The sequence below is a fragment of the Mesoplodon mirus genome (assembly GCF_964341445.2).
Source record: "Mesoplodon mirus genome assembly, chromosome: 7".
In the NCBI taxonomy this organism is placed as follows: Eukaryota; Metazoa; Chordata; class Mammalia; order Artiodactyla; family Ziphiidae; genus Mesoplodon; species Mesoplodon mirus.
In genome coordinates, this window is record NC_138983.1 from 84,994,985 (window position 1) to 85,017,077 (window position 22,093).

A 22,093-nucleotide genomic window follows, 5' to 3' on the forward strand; every position below is an offset into this window, starting at 1 on the left:
GATAGACTCATGTTACCACCTGCAATTATCCACCTTAGGGCAGGCCAGAAATGTACAGGAGTTAATGTATCTGGGTGTAGCTTTCAACCAAGGACAGAGGGGACTGGAAGATAAGTACTTCAAGTTTCTCACCAATTCTTGGGATAACTCTGAGACATGTTCTATAGAGTTTCACAGAACTCCCCTGAAATACTGGCAGCAGTTCCCTGCAGGAGTAATTTATTCAGTAATGCACCTCTGTTGGCTTCCTTCCATGCCTCCATTCTCAATTCCCACTCCACTTCTGAGTCTTCTGGAAGCACCTCTCAGATGAACAGTTTGCATTCAAATTATTGCCTCAGGTTCTGCTTCTAGGGGAATTCAATTTATAGCCTCCTAACAATCCAGTGCTCCTTACAGAGCCATCACTGGTACAAGTACCAAGGCATGGCACATTATGTATCACCCCTCCTAAATCCTAATATTTTTAAACAGATAGGAAAGAGCATGACCTTGAAGAGAAAAATCGTTTATATGAGAATGGCCAATGGATAAAGGGAAGGAGAGACAGTGCCATTTGTTTTCCATTAATGATAGTGTGAAATTTATGGGCAGATGGTCTAACAGGTGTGACTATAATTTGAGGAGCCTGCTCCCTTGGTTACAGAAGACTGCTATTGTTATTATTATGGAAGCACAACCTCATGACTTTATTGCTTCACTTGATGTAGCCTTTTCCTTTACCCTTAAATCTTTCTACATCACTGAATTGCAGCCAATAGATTTATTTTCTCCCTATGGCTCCATCACAAAAAAAAGACACACATGTGTGCTCACACACACACACACACACACAGAGTTTTGTGTATGCCAGTGCTAGAAAAGACAAGCTCATGGTGCATGTATGCAATGGGTATTGTACATTACAGGTCTCTGTGAAATAGTCTTCTGCAGGTTCCTATGTTTATTTTATGAATAATTAACTTTAATAAAGTTAATTTCCTGGAGATCTTGATGAAGACTGAAGAAAGGAAGTAAATTTTAAAGAAAAAGACTTGGAAACTTGCCCTTTTTGCCCTTTCTTTGTGTCTTAATGAACAAAGGATAACTGGGACTTTTTTGAAGTCTTTGCTTGAGTTGAAGACACAAAATGCAACCTGTACTCTTATCATAATATGTTCAGTTTATGAGTACACAAACTTATAAACTGTGAATTTCCCTCAAGTTATTATACCATTTAGAAGATGTTTGCTGGGACGTTTACTTAAAACCAAACAATTGAGGTCTATATGTCCAAATAATTTCCTTCTCTCTTTCTGTCTCCATTTCAGTTTCCTGAGTTTCTGGGAAGGCCTGGTTTCCCCAAAGGAACGATTTCTGGTAGAAGTCTGAAGGTCTGACCCAAGAAAAATAATCCAGTATAGCCAATGAATTGAGGACAAGAAGTTTTCCAATCAGGTAGGAACATTTAATCTCATACATTACAATCACCTTAAGTAAGGTGTGCTAATAGCTGGATATGATTTAACTTCTTGGAAAAAGATGCATATATAACCTGCCCCACAAGGAAGCTGTTCTCAATTCCCTTAGTGGTTGTGGTGTTTATCAGAGAGTGCCTTGGGGGAAGATGAATACAACAACAGTATGATGCTTTTCTTTTCATTTTTAGCTCATTGTTGCCACGTACACTTGGTGATCTTGGTGCCTGTGGTTTAATCCCAGGAGGTTAGACATGTGGAACAGCACATTAACCCTTTTTAGTATTTTCTCCCAAGACAAATCATTTTTATAGGTTGTCTCCATGGTCTTCTAGTTGCTTATCAAACTTAAGCATCAAGTCTTCTAAGTGAGCAATAGCCCCTGTCAGTGTGAGGAAATCAGCTTGGTTCTTATTGGGGCACATCTTCTTGGTCTTGGCACAAAGTGAGTTCACATAGGGAGTTAGAAGGAGGAGAATGGGGCATGCGAAAGGGGAGTTCTGTGTTCTCATTTACCTATGCATGTTGAAACTCCACTAACAGTTTTATTTTCATTAGCAATTTGTGATAAAAATTTAGGGTAGGGCTTCCCTGGTGGCGCAGTGGTTGAGAGTCTGCCTGCCGATGCAGGGGACACGGGTTCGTGCCCCCGTCTGGGAAGATCCCACATACCGCGGAGCGGCTGGGCCCATGAGCCATGGCCGCTGAGCCTGCGTGTCCAGAGCCTGTGCTCCGCAACAGGAGAGGCCACAACAGTGAGAGGCCCGCGTACCGCAAAAAAACCAAAACTTACGGTAAAGGGAATAATGAAGCTGTCCCACTATATGGCACGACAAAAGATAGTAGTGACATCAAAATCAGGGCCTATCCATCTCATTTGCAGTTATATACTCAGTGTTTAGCATAGCATTTGATCCCTCATCAGTATTCAATAAGAAGATGCGTGTTGAATGACTTAAGGATGAATGAATGAATGAAAAAAGTTAATATGGTAGAAAATGTGTTTTATCCTTGTATTTTCGTGTGTTGACTTCTGTATTTCAAGACCCAGCACTGTAACTGACACATAGAATATAAGCAGTAAAATTTGTTGAAAGAATGAATGAGTCCCCACAATTCTAAGAATAATTTTAAGACCAACACAGACCCCATATCTGCCAAGGTCTATGACAGAAGTATCCAGAGAAGAAAGCCTGATCTCAGCTAGTGGTAGAGCTGACAGAATTTATCTAGTTTTAATAATTTACAGCTCATCCCATTACATGTAGGCATAGTACCTACATGAGCCATACAATTAAATGTTGACTGAAAAAAAATGCACAACGAAAAAGTTGAGAATTATGTTTTATTTGGAGGACATACTGAGGACTTAAGTCAGGAGACAGCCTCTCAGATAGCTCTGAGGGACTGTTCTGAAGAGGTAAGGGAGGGCACAGGATATTTAGGGGTTTTTGCAAAAAAAAAAACAAACCCGGTAGTTGGAACATCAACATCAAGCTCCCCCAAGGTAGACTGCAGTGTGTTACCCTTCCCTCGGCCTACCCTGGGGCACCCTGAAGGGCCTACGGGTCTGAGTGTGGCCCAGCAAGCCCAGGGGAGCCGGCGGGTCCTCAGAGTTCTTGTCCTGAAACTGGTGCTGACGCGACGGGGCCACGAGTCTCTAGACACTTACTGCTGTTAAACGAATGCAGAACTGCGACTAAGGCCTCAGGGAACCTGCTTCACGCCTACCCTTCTGGATGCCAAATCAAGACCTTACGTCGAGGCTAGGGCCCCCGTTGAGATTCCCCTTAGCTCTAGAGCAGGGCAGGAAGAGCTCCTACCCAGGACCTGGAAGTACCCTCTTTCTTTCGAGAAAACTCTTTTTTTTCTCAGAGCCATGCCTGCAGGGACTAGAAACACGGCAACAACAGTGTTTTTCAGGTTTTTTCTGGCTGCAAGAATGGAACTTTCAAAATGGGAAAACCAGGCTTTTCGCTATAGACGCCATGTGTAGATTGACACGCAGCCTAAATACGTGTGTTTTCTAACAAGTAAAAGAGACACAAGCTACCCACTGTGCCCTAAACTGAATCAACTTTTTAAAGCAGGGTGTTCTGCGACTAGCGAACGGCCTCAATGAAGGAATGCCTTCGGTCGGCCGAGGGGCCAGTGTATCTTCCAGTATCCGGCAGTGTTACACGAAGAACTGTTCTTCAGTTGAAGTTGCAGTGCAAGCTGAATTTCCCCTTGAGGTATGGTGACCTCATGTATGAGGGCCGGGGAAGAATTGCCTTCCTCCCCTTTGAAGTCCCAAACCACTACACCCAACATGTTTGTCTTTAGTTGAAAGTGGTATTTAAGGTGAAGATTTCAGCCATTTGGGAGATTTACTGAGTTCTCCTGGGTCTCTTCCATGTATACATATTATTAAATTTTGTTTGATTTTCTCCTGCTAATCTTAATCTGTTTCATGTCAATTTAATTCCTAGACTAACCAGAAAAATCTAGAAGGGTACAGGAAACTTTCTTCCTGCCCAACAGGCATTATAGTGCAGGGCACATTGCCTGCCTTTGAAAGCATCTGAACTTCTACACATTGAGAACCCTCTCCTTTCCATGCCCCTTTACCATAGGCATAAAGATTTCTGTGCACATCGAGGCTGAGAAGAACTCCTGAGTCCATCATTGTTTCTCCAGGCAGTCATGAAGACTGTCAGAGAGGAAGAACTTTTCCTCTGCCCTTCTGTAGGCAAATGGAGCAGGGGGTCCCCAAAGAAAAAGAATCAAATATAACTTTTTGACATAAGAGAAGCCATTTTAAGCCTAAATCATTTGTGATCTCAGCCTGGTCATGATGCTTGCTCTAGAACAGGTCTCAGTAATTAATGATCTTGTGAAATAAAATTGTCCCTTACCATCTGGTTCTATAAGAATGAAGTCACTAGCCACTGTAGTCTCTGACCTTGACAAAAAAGTAATCACTTGATCGAAAAGAGAACTGGAAATTTTTCTTTGAGCCAAATTTGAGGATTATAACCTGGGAAGAGCATCTCAGAAAACTCTGAAAGCTGTTCTGCCCATTAGAAACCCAGGGAGGTGTATAAGTTTTTTTTGAGACCGAGGGCTGTACATCAAATGACATGTTATTGAACGTTTACATAATTCAGATCTAAGTGCCATCCTGCTGGTCATGTAACCCCTTACAAGGTCAAGAAGAAATGTTATCTCTTAAGGAGGGAGTTGTCTTGTTGATGTTAGGAGAATGTTGCTCTTTATGGTTGAGCAAGTGTCCCTGCCTATGGGGGAGGTTTGGTCAATGTATAATGCAGATGCACAATGCACAGTGTGGGGAGAGAGGAGACCAAAGGGCAGAGAAGAATTTATGTTTAAATTTCTCTTGTCTTGCCATAAAATATAAATTTTGTTTCACAACCTTCAACACACCCTGAATGAAATTCAGGACAGAGATCAGGAATGAGGCAGTCTATGCTCTGGGAAAACCCGGCAGAACAGGCCTTCAGATAGTTAGATATTTTCAGAAGATTTTATGAGCCCAGTTTCTTTTATCTTCTCATATCTAGAAAAGCACTAAAATCATTAATGGAGACATCTGCTCCTTGTGACTAGCAGCCACCATTTCGTGACTAGCAGCAAATTTCTGCCAAAATGTGTCCCTTATTCCATGTGTCCCCCTTCACCAAAATCACATACATGCTGACCTTCCCCCTAACTCTTTCGAGCAGTTCCTCAGAGCTATCTGAGAGGCTGTTTCCTTGGCTATAGTCCTCATTTTGCCCCAAATAAAACTTAACTCACAACTCTCAGTTTGTGCTTTTTTTTTTTTTTCAGTTGACAGTTTAAAACTTTCCCAATTTGGCTGTTCAAGGAGCCACCATTTTGGGAAAATCCCTGGTGTTCTCCTTACTTGCTGCAAGTAATAAAGCCTTCCTTCTCCTGCCCTTTGGCTTGGTTGTGTCTTTTGGCTCAACAAAAGAAGTGTTTCAGGTAACACTTTTAGCTGGTCTAAGAATTAAATTGACGTGAGACTGATTAACAGGAGAAAATAAAACAAAAGTTTAATAATATGTATATCTAGGAGTCATTTTTGGCCTAAGCCATTTTGCAATGTAAGCCTGGCCAGGATGCTTGCCGTTGAAAGGGTCTCAGTAATTAATGATCTTAAGGGAACAAAATAATGCAGAATCAAAGGACTGTTTTCAGGTAAAAGAAGTAACAATAACAAAGATAATTGTAAAGACTCCCAGTTCTCTTTCAATGGTAAAGATTAGCCTGATCAGCTGGGAACATAAGGAATGATGATATTGACCTTTTCTGACCCTCATGACTTCAGTCCACTAAAGCTTGGACTCTGTGGACCACCCAAACCCCTTCATGAATATGCATATACCCTTAGCTTAAAAATTCCCCAATTTTGCTGTTCAGGAAGACACTGCTTTGGGAAAGACCCCCGGTGTTCTCTTTACTTGCTGCAAGTAACAAATCCTTTCTTCTCCCAATCTTTGTTTTTGTTGTGCCTTTCAGCTTGACACCCACCAAGAGGCAAACCCAGGTTTTTGGGTAACATTAGCTCTTTGGCTGGCAATGAAAATGACATAAGGCAGATTAACAAGAGACAATTAAATTATTATGTGCACATGGGGAATTCACATAAGTATGAAGAATTCCAAAGACAGCAAGACAAGGTGGCATATATATATTCTTGACTAAAGAGAAGTGAAACTGAGCAGGACCCTGTGGGGCTCCTGGGCACTAAAGTCTTTCTGTGTCCCCCATTTCTTGTTTGCAGGGACTAGGCTTCAGCCTCCACAACCTTCCCTGAATTCCAAAGGGTAGGGTCAAATAGTTGCTAATCGGGGAAGGGAGGGGCTGCAGAGACAAGGGAGGAACTGTCAAGAAACAATAGTGCAGCTTTGGGACAAGATCCTGGTTCTGCCTCAAGGGAAACATATACCAATAACTGAGCTCTTCTACAGAACTAAAACCCCCAACAAATGGAAGATGTTAACTACTTGATGAAGCATCCTTCATTCTAGAGAGAAGGTCACGGTTTGATAACCTTGAGAAGCATAGAAGCTCATCAGGAGACCACCTGAGGCCAGCTTAAAGGATTGCAGGCCCTGAACACACCATAATCCTTATCAGCAACCCTGACCTTGAACCATTGCTATAAAACTCCTCACCAAATCCCCCCAGGTTGGGACACACAGTTTTGAGGGCATTAGCCTGCTGTGTCCCCCTTTGCCTGGCAACACAATAAACCTATTCTTTTCTACTTCACCCAAACTCTGCCCCCGAATTCGATTCCATACCAGTGCACAGAGGCCAAATTTCGGCATCAGAAGGAGGTATGGGTCTGAAATTTCAAGGGGAAGTAAGGTAATTCACAGGAAGTTAAAAAGAGTTAATGTTTGGTAAACAAATGTTTGCTGATCCATCCAAAGACAATGAGCCACAGAGAGAATTTTTTTTTTGCGGTACACGTGCCTCTCACTGTTGTGGCCTCTCCCGTTGCGGAGCACAGGCTCCGGACGCACAGGCCCAGCAGCCATGGCTCATGGGCCCAGCTGCTCCGCGGCACGTGGGATCTTCCCGGACCGGGGCACGAACCCGTGTCCCCGGCATCGGCAGGCGGGCTCTCAACCACTGCGCCACCAGAGAAGCCCCACAGAGAGGATTTTGATCAAATGGGCTTTTCAATGTTCCTCCTGTTCTACCACACCTAATATTATACTACATTTATCTCTAGTGATAGCTTCTTCCTGGGACAGGCCTCCTGTCTTAAATTATTTTAGGCAGTAAGGGGGAAGTTCAAAGGCTCTTCCTGAGTCTTTTGGGCCTGATTGTTTTCAGCTCAAAATAATCCACATGCCATAGTGGCACATCCTGTGGTGGCCTGCACTTAGACCCATTGGCTCCCACGTGCAAATGAGAACCATGCAATGACTCAGGGAGAGCCCTGAGCACATTATTCAGATAGACACCAACATGATGCAATTTTTCTTCGGTGTGTTCAGTGAGAGAAAGCAATCCAAGAGGCACTGCCCTTTTACTTTGGGGGAGGTTGAAAGTCCCTTCTTGGAAAGGAAAAATAAGTACTTTTAGAGCATTGAGAAAACCTAAAACCTGTGAGTCAGTTTTTTTAAGTGCAGAGTTAATTTTACCCAAATGTGTTTTCTTAAAAATTGCAACCAGTCAAGATCAGTCTCTTCGAGGGGTGTACCAGCTGTGATATTTGCTGACTTTACACTGTTCTGAAGTTGAGGACACCTGCCCTCTACTCAGTTAATGTCTATTTTTATTAACTTTTAAAGCTGTTTTAAGTAGGAGATCTTTTACTGGAGCCTGAGGATTGATAACGTTAACCCCTGTGACACTGCTCTGTTACCTCACATCAACCAAAGAATTGTGCAGGAGCTGATCACATACCCTGTGATTCCCCTCTCTCACCTGGTATTTAAAAATGCTTTCATGAAACCCATCAGGAAAGGGGGTTCAGGGGTTTTGAGCACTAGCTGACCTGAACTCCCTGCCTGGCACCTGCAATAAACGCTGCACTTTCCTTCACCATAACCTGGTGTCAGTAGATTTGCTTTACTGCACATGGGAGAGCAGACCCACGTTTTTGTCATCAGCATATTTATATATATTATTATATATTGTAGGCAATGGAGATATTTTACTTCTTTCCTATTGTGCTGTTTTATTTTTTAACTGAGTTAACCATGAAAGTCAATTTTTGTTGATAGAGGAGAAAAGGTACAAATTCATGAGCTATAGTTAAAAATTTAAAGCTTTTAAAATGCTTGTTATTTATAATGAGATTTATATAATAGAGAATTAGGAAATAATTCTGTATTTAAATGGTTCGATTGTGATTGTGGAACATGAAATTGGTAGTCCACAGGACATATACTAAATTTTCACCCTTAGTGATACTGTATTTGTACTGTCCATGTCAAGCTAAAATGTTGTTTTTCAACAATCTTTAGCAAACATATCTTAGTTTTATTATTCAGAGGGAATATAGGAGCTCAATTTGATATAGGGAACTTGAGCATTCCATCAACATGAATTTGAAGAATACACTAAGAATATCTTCTACATTACATTGGAGTAGTGAATTCCTGGTAATTATTTAGGGAATTCTTTTGAAAAATATAGTCACCAGGGGCCAATAATTGAATTCTATTGAAATATAGAGATAGATATTAATAAGAATGGAAAATCATATTTTCATTTTATATTGCCCATATCTTCATTTTATTTGTAGGTTTTGAAAGTTTGCAAGAGAAAGATATCAGAATTTATACTTCATTCAGCAGAATCCCTTGGACCAAATGATCACACACTCAGAATACATAAGTGGAGACATTACTGACTGTGGCCCAGGAGACAAGGACAAGACCTAGAAAAGACACAGTAAATAATGGAGGGAAAGAAAGATTGGAATAGACAGGCATTTCTCTTAATGAAAAATGTTAACAGTAGAATCCTTGAGGGAGAATCTTTGAAAACATTGGATTTCTATAACAATAAAAAATTGAGTCCCAAAGTACAATGAGAAATAACAATAATGAATAAATAGGATAAAGAAATTATATGTTAACTGGCATACATTCCAGGCGATGATCAGACTCCTGCAGAAACCAGGGCTTTCTGGCCTTTAATTCCCCTCGGGCAGAACCGCAGCGCCCCTGTCCCCAGCCTTCAGCCATCACCTCCAGGACTACAGAGGCAGAGTCCTGGCCCTCAAGTCAGGCTGCCTCACTGACTTGAATGCCCATGGAAAAGGGAACATTGATCCTGACCTGAGACACAGCCCTCAGATGTTTGTAAGCTGGAAAGTCTGCATCAGACTTCCTCCTTGCATCTCTCTAGGGTGAACTAGGGAAAACAAAACGTCCCAAAACCCTTTCCCACAGAAGAAGTCTGGGAAAAAACACATGACGATCTTGGCCTTGGTGCCAGGTGAGGCTGATATAACTAGAGCACACCTTCTCCTGGGTTTGGTACCAGAATCCAGGGCCCTGGTGGGAGGACCTGGGCTCTGCCCTGGGTTCCATGGACACAGACAAGCAAGTGTGATCTCAGCAACCTTCAAGGACCCAGATGTGAGAAAGAGGCAATGAAGACACGATGGCTGCTTCAGGGTGGCTTGGTGTCAGCCTAGAACAGCTGGACTTCATAAGGAATAACACACTGTGGAGGGAAATAATAAAGAATTTATAATAGGAACAGAAAATAGTTTTATTTGAGCCAAGCTGAGGGCTATAATCTGGGAGGCAGCCCCTCAAAAGGCTCTAAGGAGCTTCTCCACTGAAGCATGGTAGTCTTATACTTTATCAGAACAAAGAACATACATCCAACATGACAGGGGTCTATTCCTTGAAGATTTCAAAAGAGACAGATTGAGGACATGTGTAGTGAGACAGTAGGATCCTGGCACGTGGGAAAGGAGCCTCGTCTTCGAGAGGGTGTGAACACGGGCATCGTAAGAAGGGAGTCACTTATCCTTCTTTTTGAATCAGACATTTCTTTTCCTTAATGGTTAAAGCAGATGTGCTGTGTGCTTGACAAGCTCTTTCAGTTCACACAGAGTTTACACTGAACCATGTATAAGCCTAAATGACTTCCCCATACCTCATTACGTGAAAAATTTCTCCCTCAACACTATAATTTGGGGCTTGACTGATCTTGGCGATAAACCAGACACATAATACCCTCAGCTCTCTAGGCCTCTCCACCTGCAGATCCTGCTGTATCCTCCCCCCAGGGCACAGCACCACAAGAGGGTGTCAGGTGAGGGGTTTGGGACTCAGAAAACTGACTCCCGAAAGTGTTTCTGTTTTCCAAGATAAATAACAATACAGTTTGGATTCTAAAAATCATCCAAATAAGTGAAAAAAAAAAAAATGCTAGACCAACAGTGAATCACAGCGTTTTTCATAAGATAAATGAATGTTATATAATGAAAGAGTAAATAGAGCCCAGAGGCTTTACTATGTAAAATTAAAATGGAGTTCAGTAGTGTTTAAAACACATCCAAAGGTCACATTTATGAGCTGCAAGTCCAGCTGTATTCCACAAGAATTTAGGCAAATGCATGAAAGATGAGTTATGAGTAAAGCACTATCCCCAAACTGTGGGTGTGGGGAAACTCATCCTAGCACTTTGTGCAGAACTAATACATGGCAACCATATCTGGTTTCAAAACTGATATTTTCTGCAACTAAAAAGGCAGAAATAAGCTAAATAAGCTACCTATCCCCCCTTTGTCCTTCAGTTATTAATTAAGACTCCTATTTCTTCCTCTCTTATCTATTTTTTAAATTCCAATTTCAAATGCCAAAATATTCAGCTATTATATATGATATTGTTCTCTTAATTTAGTCTCTACACAGCCTGAAATTTCTTTTTAATTTCCCTATTATATAATTAGTTTTATATTCATCAATTATGTGATATTTCCAGCAGGTACTGAGCTTTTATGCTCCAAATGTATGCCCTTCCATACTTTAATGCACATAAATATACTTTATACTTTTACATCAATTTAAAAGGTAATCTATTGAGCGCAAATTCTGTCTTCAGCATTTTGTTGGGGTCAGCAGTGGGGAGAGAAAATGTAGAAGAAGGAAAAGACATGGCTTATTGTTCTCAAAAGAAGTTACAGAGAAACCTCTGACTTCCTTATCAAAAGGAGGCCCATTTCTTTTTCAATGTCTTCTTTTTTTTTTAAATTTATTATTTATTTATTTATTTATGTATGGCTGCATTGGGTTTTCGTTGCTGCGCGTGGGCTTTCTCTAGTTGCGGCAAGCAGGGGATTCTGTTCGTTGCGGTGTGAGGGCTTCTCATTGTGGTGGCTCCTCTTGTTGCGCAGCACGGGCTCTAGGCTCATGGGCTTCAGTAGTTGCAACATGCGGGCTCAGTAGTTGTGGCTCGCGGACTTAGTTGCTCCACGACATGTGGGATCTTCCTGGACCAGGGCTTGAACCCGTGTCCCCTGCACTGGCAGGCGGATTCTTAACCACTGTGCCACCAGGGAGACCCTCAATGTCTTTTCTATTAACTTCAAATCTATCGGGCTTTAAAATTATTTGTGTGTGTGTGTGCTCATATTCTGACTGTCTCTCACAGCAGATTGTGAGTTCTGTGAAAGTGAGGCAGGAGATAGATGGGCCCCAGGGTAAGCAGCAGGAGTTCATTCCCTCTGGACAGAAACTCCAAAATATCAATAACAGGGCAATCGAGAAAGGAGGCTGTGCCCTGCCCAGATAAGAGATAAAAGACTAGATGTTCCTCATTCTCGTAGTCAAGGAGACCTTCCCAGCTACACATGTGCAGAAGGGTTCCTTGGAGGTCAAAAAGGGAGAGGGCACCACCCCATAGTAAGTGATGTCAACTACCCATAGGCCTCTTTGCTAGAATCCATCTTGGCTAAGAGATGCACATGAACACGGGAGGACCCTGAGGTATACCAAATATGGACTCAGAACCAGGCAAAGCAAGATGATTGGTCAAAGGAAACCTGGAAGAAATTCCCCATAAAAGTGATTCAAACTACCCTGCGAGCGCAGCTCTCTCTCTGAGCCCGCCCATGTGTCTATCCACATGTATTCTTTGTCCTCCTAATAAACACTTTACTTGTTTCACTACTTTCCATCTCTGTGGAAATTCATTTCTACACAGCAGACAGGCCAGGACCTTGTCACTGGCCACTAGTCCCTGGTGGTCTAGTGGCTAGGATTTAGTGCTTTCACTGCCCCGGCCTGACTTCAATCTCTGGCCAGGAACCAAAATCCTGCTTCAAGCAGCTGCAGGCTGAGGCCACCTGAGATGAAAACAGGGGCAATGTTTATCTTGTTTAAGGTCATGTCTTGTTAAAAAACAAAATTCAACTGAGTAAATTTGAAAATCTGATTGGCCTTATTTGATGCTTTATGAATTGGGCAGCATCTCATCTAGTAAATAGAAGAGCACTTTGAGAAGTTACACAGAGTGGAAGGTTTTTATAGAAAGGAGGGTGGGCAAGAAAGTCATTAGCAAAAGAAAAAAAGGTTATTTGGGACCAGTACTATCTTCTCTTTGTAGGGAAGGGAAGCCTTGAGTTTTATCTTGCAGATTGCCTCTTCTTCTTGGGTTGGGGGAGATGGAGAGGGCCCCTGTGATAGATTACCACATTGGTGCTGACCAGAAGATTCCAGATTTCAGAATTAAGATAACATTTCTGGTGAAGGTTGAAATTGCAAGTAGGTTAGGTATTAAATATATGCGTGGTATCGTGGGCTTCAGCACAAATGAAACCATTTTGTGTCAGTGGTTTTCCTCCTTAATAGTCCCTAATGCAGAACTGGCAGGAACACAACAAAGATTTGTGAAAAAGTAAATGAGTGCCTAACTCAGTTGGTCAACTGGTGTAAAGAATGTGGCATAAGAATAAAAAGATCTAGAGAGCAGATGAAAGCAGCTTTTGTTTATATTTTTAAAAGGAATGTCTTCTGTGTTTTCAAATTACTGCAAATCTAATCAGCAATGTTGATGTGACTATTAAAAATGATGCTTTTTGAAAGGTTAGAGAAAGGAAAAACAAGAAAAAAATAAGGATGTTTGGCATTCTGGATGTTGGCTAAATGGCAATTTAATCACTAAGAACATGTTTTATTCTATTGTCATGATGTATATGTAATATATGTAAACATATATTTATATGTCATACATAATATATATTTCCTTTTAATCACCCCTACTGGGGTACAATTTACATACAACTGATAGCACTCATGTTAAGTGTATGGCACAGTTAGATAAATTTTGACAAATATATACAGTTGTGTAATCACTACCACAATCATGATACAGAAAATTTCCATTACCCAGAAAGTTTCCTTAGGCTCCTTTGTGGTCAATCCTCACCTTCCTACAAAAGTGATATGATGATTTGCTTTCAGTGACTATAGTTTTCCCATTCTCAAATTTACATAAATAGAATCTAACAGTGTGTATTTGGTTCCTGTTTTCTTTCACTCAGCATGTTTTGAGATTCATCCATGTTATGTATATTAATATTTCATTCCCCTTTATTGCTGATGTGAATTACTCATTCACTTGATGATGAACATTTGAGCTGTTTACAGTTTGCAGCCTTAACCTTTATGAAACCATCGGGATTTCCATTAGAATTCTTTAATTTCTTACCCAATTCAATGGTATGATTTGAAAGTTATCAGAAACCTGCACTTGTCAGAAAGTCTTTAGTATGAATCTTCCTGAAGATGAAGCATTTTTGCAAAAGCATCTATGAATGATAAAAAAGACTTAAAAAGACACAGTTAAAGAGCTGGTTAAAATGCAATTGACAAAAAAAAATTTGTTTACTTCTGTAACATACAAATTTGACATATTCAAATTTTAGAAATTTTATTTAATTTCATATAACATAAGAATATCTATATTAATGATATTTAGTATAATCTAAATGTATAACCTAAGAAGGTTGGAGATACATTTATCTCTAATCAATTGACAGTGCCTCCCATAACATACCAAATAATCCTAATTAGTTTAATATCTCTCTTTGAGATGACTTAGGGGTCCTCTGAAACATCCCAAAGCTATCTAGAGGTCAAAATATCTTTAATTAGGATTCTATCCTTGAGAAGTTTATCCAAAATGTTAAAAAGTTTCAAGACACTTGGTCAAATAGGATTACAGATCACTGTGAAACAATGCTTATCCATTTAACCAAAGTTACAATGAAAGATTTTAAAAGCAAGTACAGAAAGTTATAACAGATTATTTAAAAGGTAAAGAAAATTTACCATCTGTAATCAAAAGCAAATCAATATTCCAAGAAAACTTTTTTCTCTTAACAGAGAGAGAAAAAAATTTTAAGTTTTTGTACCACTTTACTTTTAATCTTAAAATTCATTTACTCAATTAAATTCATTCTAATCTTAGTGAGTCCTGACAACACATAGAATTTCTTTCTAAAGATTACTTTTTCCCCAGAAATCTACAACTTTCTATATTCATATTAACTTGCCCTTTATTTTATTTCCTATTTAGAAATAACCAGCTTTAAGACAAAATTACTTCCTTTTTCTTTTACAAAATAAATTCCTATTCTTCATACCTTCTTTTAATGAAAACACACATCCTATTACCCTGTATACTAAAATGTTCTCATTATTTCTAGTGGCTTTAATTACATATTTAATTAGAATTCTCAAGTCTTAAAAACCTAAATTCCTAGTGAAAATTAAGAAGTAAGCAATTATGAGCTGTTCTTTACATTAGCATTCTGTAGATTGGCAAATTTATAAATAAATGCTATTTATAATTTCTAAAAATATGTGCTTTCTTATGGAAAATGACTCAGTGTGACACCAAACATATTTATTAATAGTCTTAAATATCTTTACTTTCTCTGTAAAAGGAAGCCAATGTTTAGTAATTAATATTTCAGTATATTATTTTATTTGGAAAAGACCTCAATATTCAATGAATTCTCATCATTTAGCTTAATTTAGTTAAACTCTAAAATTTCAAGTTACTAAAACGTCCAGAAAAGCTATTTTTAAGTAGACATTCCTAAAACATAATTATTCCCAGAGTTCACCTAAAAACTCGTCTCATTTACCTCTATTTTATTCACTTGTTCTCAAAAATTATGTTTAGATTACCCAAGAAAACTTTATGAGACATTAGACCAAGTCAGCCATTATCCCAAATTTAATATTGAATATTTTTCAGATCACATGAATCTGAAATTCTTTCAAGTTAGTTTCTTTTATATTTCTGAGAATTTCTGTAAGTGCTTAATTTCCTTTAAGTCAATTAAATAGAGCTCATTTACAAACTAACTTTGATAATACCATCCAAAGGAAAAGAGATATATTTATAATGTACACATGGACATACATACATTCCAGACAAACAGAGATCTCACAGTTTTCCTGCCTGAGTTTAAAAAGGACTCTTCTCCCTTTTTTTCCCCCCTCAGTCTCAGGAATTGGCGATGGTATAGACAAGAGTGAGTGAGAGTACATTAGAGCCCAGGGTAGAACATTTACATTTCAAAGGCACAGGGGGAAAAATGTAAGTTCCTCCTAGTAAGATTTGTTTCCTTCTGGTCAGAATAGTGAAGAGATACTTTTAACAAGCCAGCTTTTTCATTCGCAAAAACAAGTTTTAGAATGTCAAAAAGTGCCCCATCTGGGTCATTATTCTCCAGAGCCTAAAGAATACCGTGACCACATGATTTTAGAAAAATATCACCTTCTCCTTTTCATGGGTACGAGCCCATGAAACTAAGAGCTAAGAATTTCCCGATTCTGCAAAATACACCGTAGGGAATATAAGATGAAACAGAGCTCTGATTACCCATTCTCAGTTGTTTATGGCTGGTAATCTTAAAATCTCAAACAAACAAACAAATGTAGTCTCTCAGGGTTTCAAACTCCTCAGCCCAAAAGGGAAAATCCCAACAAATGGTTAGCCACTGACAGACCCAAATGGCTAAGAGAATGAATACCCTGGTATTATCACACACAAGTTCCACTACTTACTAGAGAAATCTCAACCAGCAAAGCATGTGTCTTTTTCCCTTTACCACAGAAATCAAAAGTGCCATGGGCCAATGATGCCTGGTCAGTGGCAAGTGTTCAGGGCCATCTCTGAGACAAAGGTGCTCAAGCAGCTGCTGAGTAGTATCCATGAGCTGCCACTGGTCAGGGGCCAGTGTGCTATGGCTGAGATGCCCACTAGGGATGGTGGCCCCTTCATGGTTGCCCAAATTATTGCCAAACCAAACACAGATTCACTCACCCAATGCAGAGCAAAGCCAATCTACTGATACCAGTTGTGGTGAAGGAAAGTACAGTGTTTATTTGCAGGATGCGAAGCAAGGATAACAAGCAGCTAATGCTCAAAAGACCCAAACTCCCTGAAGACTTTTGGGCAAGTGTTTCTAAAGACAACATTAGGAGTGAGGGTCTCAGGGTGAATTATCAGTTCATGGACATTCTTTTGATTAGTTGGTGGAGAGGTGACAGGGTGATATTTTGGGAACCTTAATCATCAGCCTTCTTGTTCCCACCAATCTGGGACCTACATGCTTGTGATCAGCATGTAGTCAAATCCTCCATCAGGTGGAGAGCCTTAGTGTCTACAAAAAACGCTCAAGTGTCGTGGTCCATACGTGGGTTGGAAAAGAATTTCCAGGCACAAGGCAGAATGTAAAGAAGATAGAATTTATTAGAGGAAAGTGTCTCTGCCAGAACAGCAGGCTGACTTCCTAGTAGTCTGGCGGAGTGGACGCCAAACATGTGCTACTGATCAGTTTTTATAGCCAGAAAACAAAGGAATGCTCCAAGGTGAAAATTTCGTTTACTAATTGGTCGAGGCACATATACTTTCCTTCTATAGGGTGGCAGTGGGACAGGGAAGATGCCTTTTCTTATTTGGGACAGGTCTCATGGCCCAGCTGGGCTCAGGAATTTCATAAGCATCACAACATGGTGGGGAGGGCAATTAAGGGTCTGATAAGGGGTGTAACGCTGACACTTTTTCAGAGAGGGTTGTCCTTTGTCCTTGAAGCACCATTGTCCTTGGAGCACCACATCAAGGATATGTGTCAGACTGTTATCTATATCCCTTGAGGAGAAAGGGATATAGACAACACTGTTTTTCAATCTATTGTTACTTTTCTTGCTTGACTGCTTTTCCTTTGTTTCTGAATTTTGTCAGTTCTGTAATCATTAACTGCTCTCTGGAAATCAAGGGAGGCCTAGGAGGCTAAAGCTTTGTTCTACAAACAAGAAGCAGGGAACACTGGGAGTCTGTCACTGGGAAGGCCCCACAGGATCCTACTCAGTTTCACAATCATGAATAAAGTTGTTTCTATGAATGTTCATGTACAAATTTTGTGTGGACATATTTTTCTAACTTAAATTCCTAGGGGGTGAAATTAGGGGGTTGTATTAATGCCGAACTGTTTTCCAAAGTAGTACATCATTTCACATCTTCTTCAGGAATGTATGAGACTTCTGGTTGTTCTCCATCCTTACTAACATTTGATGCTATCAATCTTTTTAATTTTAGTCATTCTAGTAGATGTGAAGTTATTTGCATTGTGGTTTTAATTTTTCTTTGATGACTGATAATGCTGAACATTTTAAAATGTTGCTTATTTACCATTCCTGTATCTTCTTTGGTTAAGTGTCTTATTAAATTTTTTGCCCAATTTAAATTAAATTGTTTGTCTACTAAGTAGTGTTTTAGTAAAAGCTGGAGAAGAAGCAAGTTTGGCTGGATTACAGAAAACAAGGGGGAGAGTGGTAGGAATGAGGCCAAGAGAGACATGGGAGAAGGGGAGAACAGATCAAAAAGGACTTTGAGGCCTTGGTGAGAACTTTGGATTTATTGTAATTAAATTGAATTCACTGGATGATTTTGAGTATAGAGTGGCACAATCAGGCTTAAATTTTAAGGGACCACTTTGGCAGCTCTGTGAACAGGCCAGAGGAATGGGAGTAAACACAGGATAGACCAGGAGGTTATTGCAGCAGTCAGAAAGAGAGAAACTGGTTAGTTGCAGTTCTGAATGACCTTTCCCCTCACTCTTGTTCCTGACATTCCAAACTGCATAATTTCAGATGTGGAAGACTGAGAAATGTCCTGGATTTTCTCAACAGAATAGTGACTTACTCAAGGCCTTTATTGGAACACACTCTACTGAGGGTTGAGAGAAAGCTGACAATAGTGGCTTGCTTAGCTTAACTCAGTGGTTATGGTTGTTCGTTGTGGTTGCAGTATTATGGTTGTGTGACTCTTTGGTTAGTATTCACTTTCTCCATCTTGGAATATACGTTTGATGAGGATGGAAAAATTATCTCTGTTTTTAACTCACCACTGTAGCCTCAGTTTGAGCACAGTGCCTGCCAATTATCATTTAGTCAATGGGTTTTTTTGTAGGGGAGTGAATGTGTGTATGTGTGAGGGAGAGAGAGAAGAGGGGCAGAAACAGAGAGGGGAAGAGACAGACATAGGGACAGGGGAACAAGTGCATATTGCAAAAGAACAGGACAATATTTTCTGTGAGTAGAATGCTCAGAGCCTGTGTACTGTGTTCTTTTCTACTTTCTCAGGTTAGATTTATCACTTCATAAATTTTCTTTATCTTATCCAAAATGAATCTACATTTTTTTTTCTTATAAGTATAAAGAAAAAGATTTTTTGGGGGGGGAATTTTTAATGTCTCACTACAATTCAAGTGCCATACATGTCTCTTTCTATTATTTGTATATCTTGAAAATATACCAGCATTATTGTCTAACACAAAGGAGGCACTAAATAAAATTTTTTCTTTGAAACATTGGTACTATAAATTATAAGAGACGGGAGCCATGTTTTCACAGCTCTGTTTCTTGAGCACCCAGCCCAATGGTATTGTGGAGATGGAATAACAATCACCATGAGCACAGGTCAGTGCTGACAAAGGGACTTGCTTTCTCTCTAAACCATTTGACTTTGTTGGTGCCCAGGGCAGGATGCTCCAAAATATGCCTCAGTGGAATATTACTTTGAATTAAAGTTACTGAAGAAATGACTGATGCAAGAGAGACACACTGACCTTCCTATCTGTCTCCATGAAAGCAGGAAATTAGTATCTCATGTGAATGGTGCCCTCCCTGTACCAGGAGGTAGAAAGACATCATTAGCACCAGAGATAGGGAATGCAGGGTCAAGAAGGCTGTATAAACCTTGTTACTTCTTTAACTCAAGAAGGTTGGCAGGGACATTTCTTCCTCCTCAACAGCTGACAAGACAACCAGGAGGCTGGCTAAACCCTGCTTCCCACCACAAGACTGCTGCAGCTGAGAGATCCTAGGACACATGACAAAGGCCAGCAGAAGGTAAAATTTCTTCTCTCCTCAACTTCCCAGGCCTGTAAGGTCTGGTGGGAGGGAAAGTGCTTAAGAGTCTCCTTTTCTCTATCTCTAAATTTAGATTAGCAGAAGAAAATACTTATGGAGCAAGATCCTTGTGACATAGAAAATCTGGTTTTTGGAAACGAGTAATCTCCTCTCAGTTTTTCTTAATCCTTTCCTCCCAGAGACAGTCACTGTTTTTCTTTGTCTCTGTCTCCTGAGTCGTGTTTCATAAGAAGAAAGAACCATAGGGCAGAATACAGGCATAGGCCCTATAAGCCTGCTGTTTGAGACAGCCTCACAGACTGGTGAGTTACCAGTTCTCTCCAGTCCAGTGCCTATTAAGACAAACTTTGCTGTCAGTCCTCTATATAAAAACTGGATGAGATTTTTCCTTCTGTATTTTTCTGTGTCCTGAGAGTTTGACTTTTTGTCCAGTGAGAATATTCTCTCTGGTCTCCACCATCTGGATGGTGTATTTACTGGGGTGCATCTGGTAACCAGTTGAATTGACTGGGGTTCTGAGACACAAAGTCATAAACAGCACACTCTAGTCTTGTTGTGCCAGCTGCCAGAGGAGTTTGTCCTAAGGGGACCCAGTCCATAAGGGGCCTTTGTTGTTTCAACCTTCATTGCCTTGTTAGTGTTGGAAAAGTCCCATTCCAGCAGCATGTGCCTGATGTCACAGATTAGTAGGTTTGGGATCAGAGGTGCCTCAAATTCCCAGGAGAGACCAGGGACACAGTTTGCATTATACCACCCTTACTGCCTGTGCAATGAAGGCCTTTGCTTTCTTAGATTATCCTTGGAAATGAATTTTCACATTATAGGGGCTATATCATCCGTGCCCTCTCCATCTGAAAGTATGCTTATTTCATCCATGGTAAGGATTTATTCTAAGCCTGAAAAGTTACCTCTGGGTCGTTCCATAAAAAGGCTTACTGATTTGAGTCACTATTTGAAATTAATGAAAGGTCTTACTCCTCAATGGCCAGATGATGGATCCTTTAAATTTGCTGTATTTAAAAGATTCCCTTCTTGAGAGCTCTCATCATAAACAGCTGTCATATTGATATTTATGGAAGGATCAAATTGAAAGGAAAAATCATGTATAACAGCTAGCCTTAGGGAATCGTTATTAAGATGAAATAACAGAAATTAAAGATCCAACATGAATTCCCCTTTTTAAGAAAAATTTTAAAAATTGCCCCATCTCCTCAGCAATTCCTTAGGCCCTCCTACAAATAATTAGGAAAAGATCAGTTGGAAGCCAATATTCAAGAGCTAATAGAAACAATTATCTTTGTCTTCCAAATCTCTACAAAACCAGAAATGCAACTTAGGAACAAGTCAAGGCCCATTTATCTTCACCAACCCTGAAACCTATTCCTCTCAAATTCTTGTAGATATTATAAAAGTTGAGGATAATTGGAGCAAAATTGTCCTGTACTTAAGAAGAAAAAGTTTTTAAAATAATAATTACCCTGAGACTTATGATAATAGAAAAATACACTCCAAAACTCACAGAAGAAAATTTACACTTTTTTCTCTGTCCCTTAAAGTTATAAATCTTACCATGTCTTTGAAATGTAAACACAGCCACATTGCCTGAGACTGAGCCCAGATTATCTCAATTGTTAGAACCTGAAACTAAAATTTAAAGAAAAAAAAGGAAAGAGGTTTTTTTTAAAACAAAAACCACCAGAAAAACCCTCTCTTGCTCAAACTCTAAATCACAGTCTCCTTAAAATTGTTTATCAAGGGCAAGTACACTTAAAGGGCAAGAAGACTTAAAAGTCTTCTCCATAAATAATAAAAGACTGTAGCTATCTGAGTGAGTAAACTTAATTTATTCCAACAAGCAATATAAAAATTCTCAAAAATATAACAAAAACGAATACAAATATTTTTCAAATTCACATGATCTAGGATAATTTTTGGTAAGTAAAATCTAGTTCAGGTTTAATGGTTTAATTAATACAGACATATCTTAAGAGTTATCAGCATTAAGTATAATAGCTTTATGCTATGTAGTTTTACTAAAAGTCAAATAAGCTCATGTTATCTCTTTTACAAAATTTCTCAGAAAAAAGTAATAATAATAATAATTTAAGATGATGGCTAACACTACTTTAACATCTTATGAAATTGTCATGAGTAATCTGAGTGATTGTTAAGAACAAATTAATTAAATAGACATAAGATAAGAATTCTTTTAGGTAAACTTTTTTTAGCAATAATTGTTTTTGCTATGTCAACTTAAATAGTTTTCTAAATGTCTTTGAAAAATTGTACCCTTAGAGTTTTGCTAAGTTAAATTAAATGAATTGAATGTCTAGATCATTTCCAACTAAGACAAAATACTGAAATATTAATTGCTGAACGAGTCTAAGTTTACCTACTTTTGACCTCTTATTACACACTAAATATGTTTGGTTCTATTAGTAAACATGTCTTGTGCTTCATTAAAAGCTTGTACTATGAAGTAGAATATGTTTCTAGAAATTATGAAATGTATTTATAAGTTTGCCAAGCCACAAAATACTTACACAGTTCATAATTTTTAACTTTATCTTTACAAAAAAATTAAAGCTTCAAAGGATTAAGAATTGTAAATAATAGGGCCTCCCTGGTGGCGCAGTGGTTGAGAGTCCGCCTGCCGATGCAGGGGATACGGGTTCGTGCCCCGGTCTGGGAGGA

The 22,093-nt window shown here is 39.4% G+C and overlaps 1 long non-coding RNA gene across 2 annotated transcripts in view; it reads left to right on the plus strand.

Moving 5' to 3' along the window:
* Positions 1-22,093, plus strand: part of LOC309807708 — a 66,822-nt gene that overhangs the window by 14,017 nt on the left and 30,712 nt on the right. The window contains exons 2-3 of one of the 2 annotated variants that reach the window (XR_014294649.1): positions 1,311-1,437; positions 8,731-9,078. This is a non-coding gene — a long non-coding RNA (uncharacterized lncRNA). Of the gene's footprint in view, positions 1-1,310; positions 1,438-8,730; positions 9,079-22,093 lie in introns of those variants that run through there. The other variant, XR_014294648.1, reaches the window with a different exon arrangement.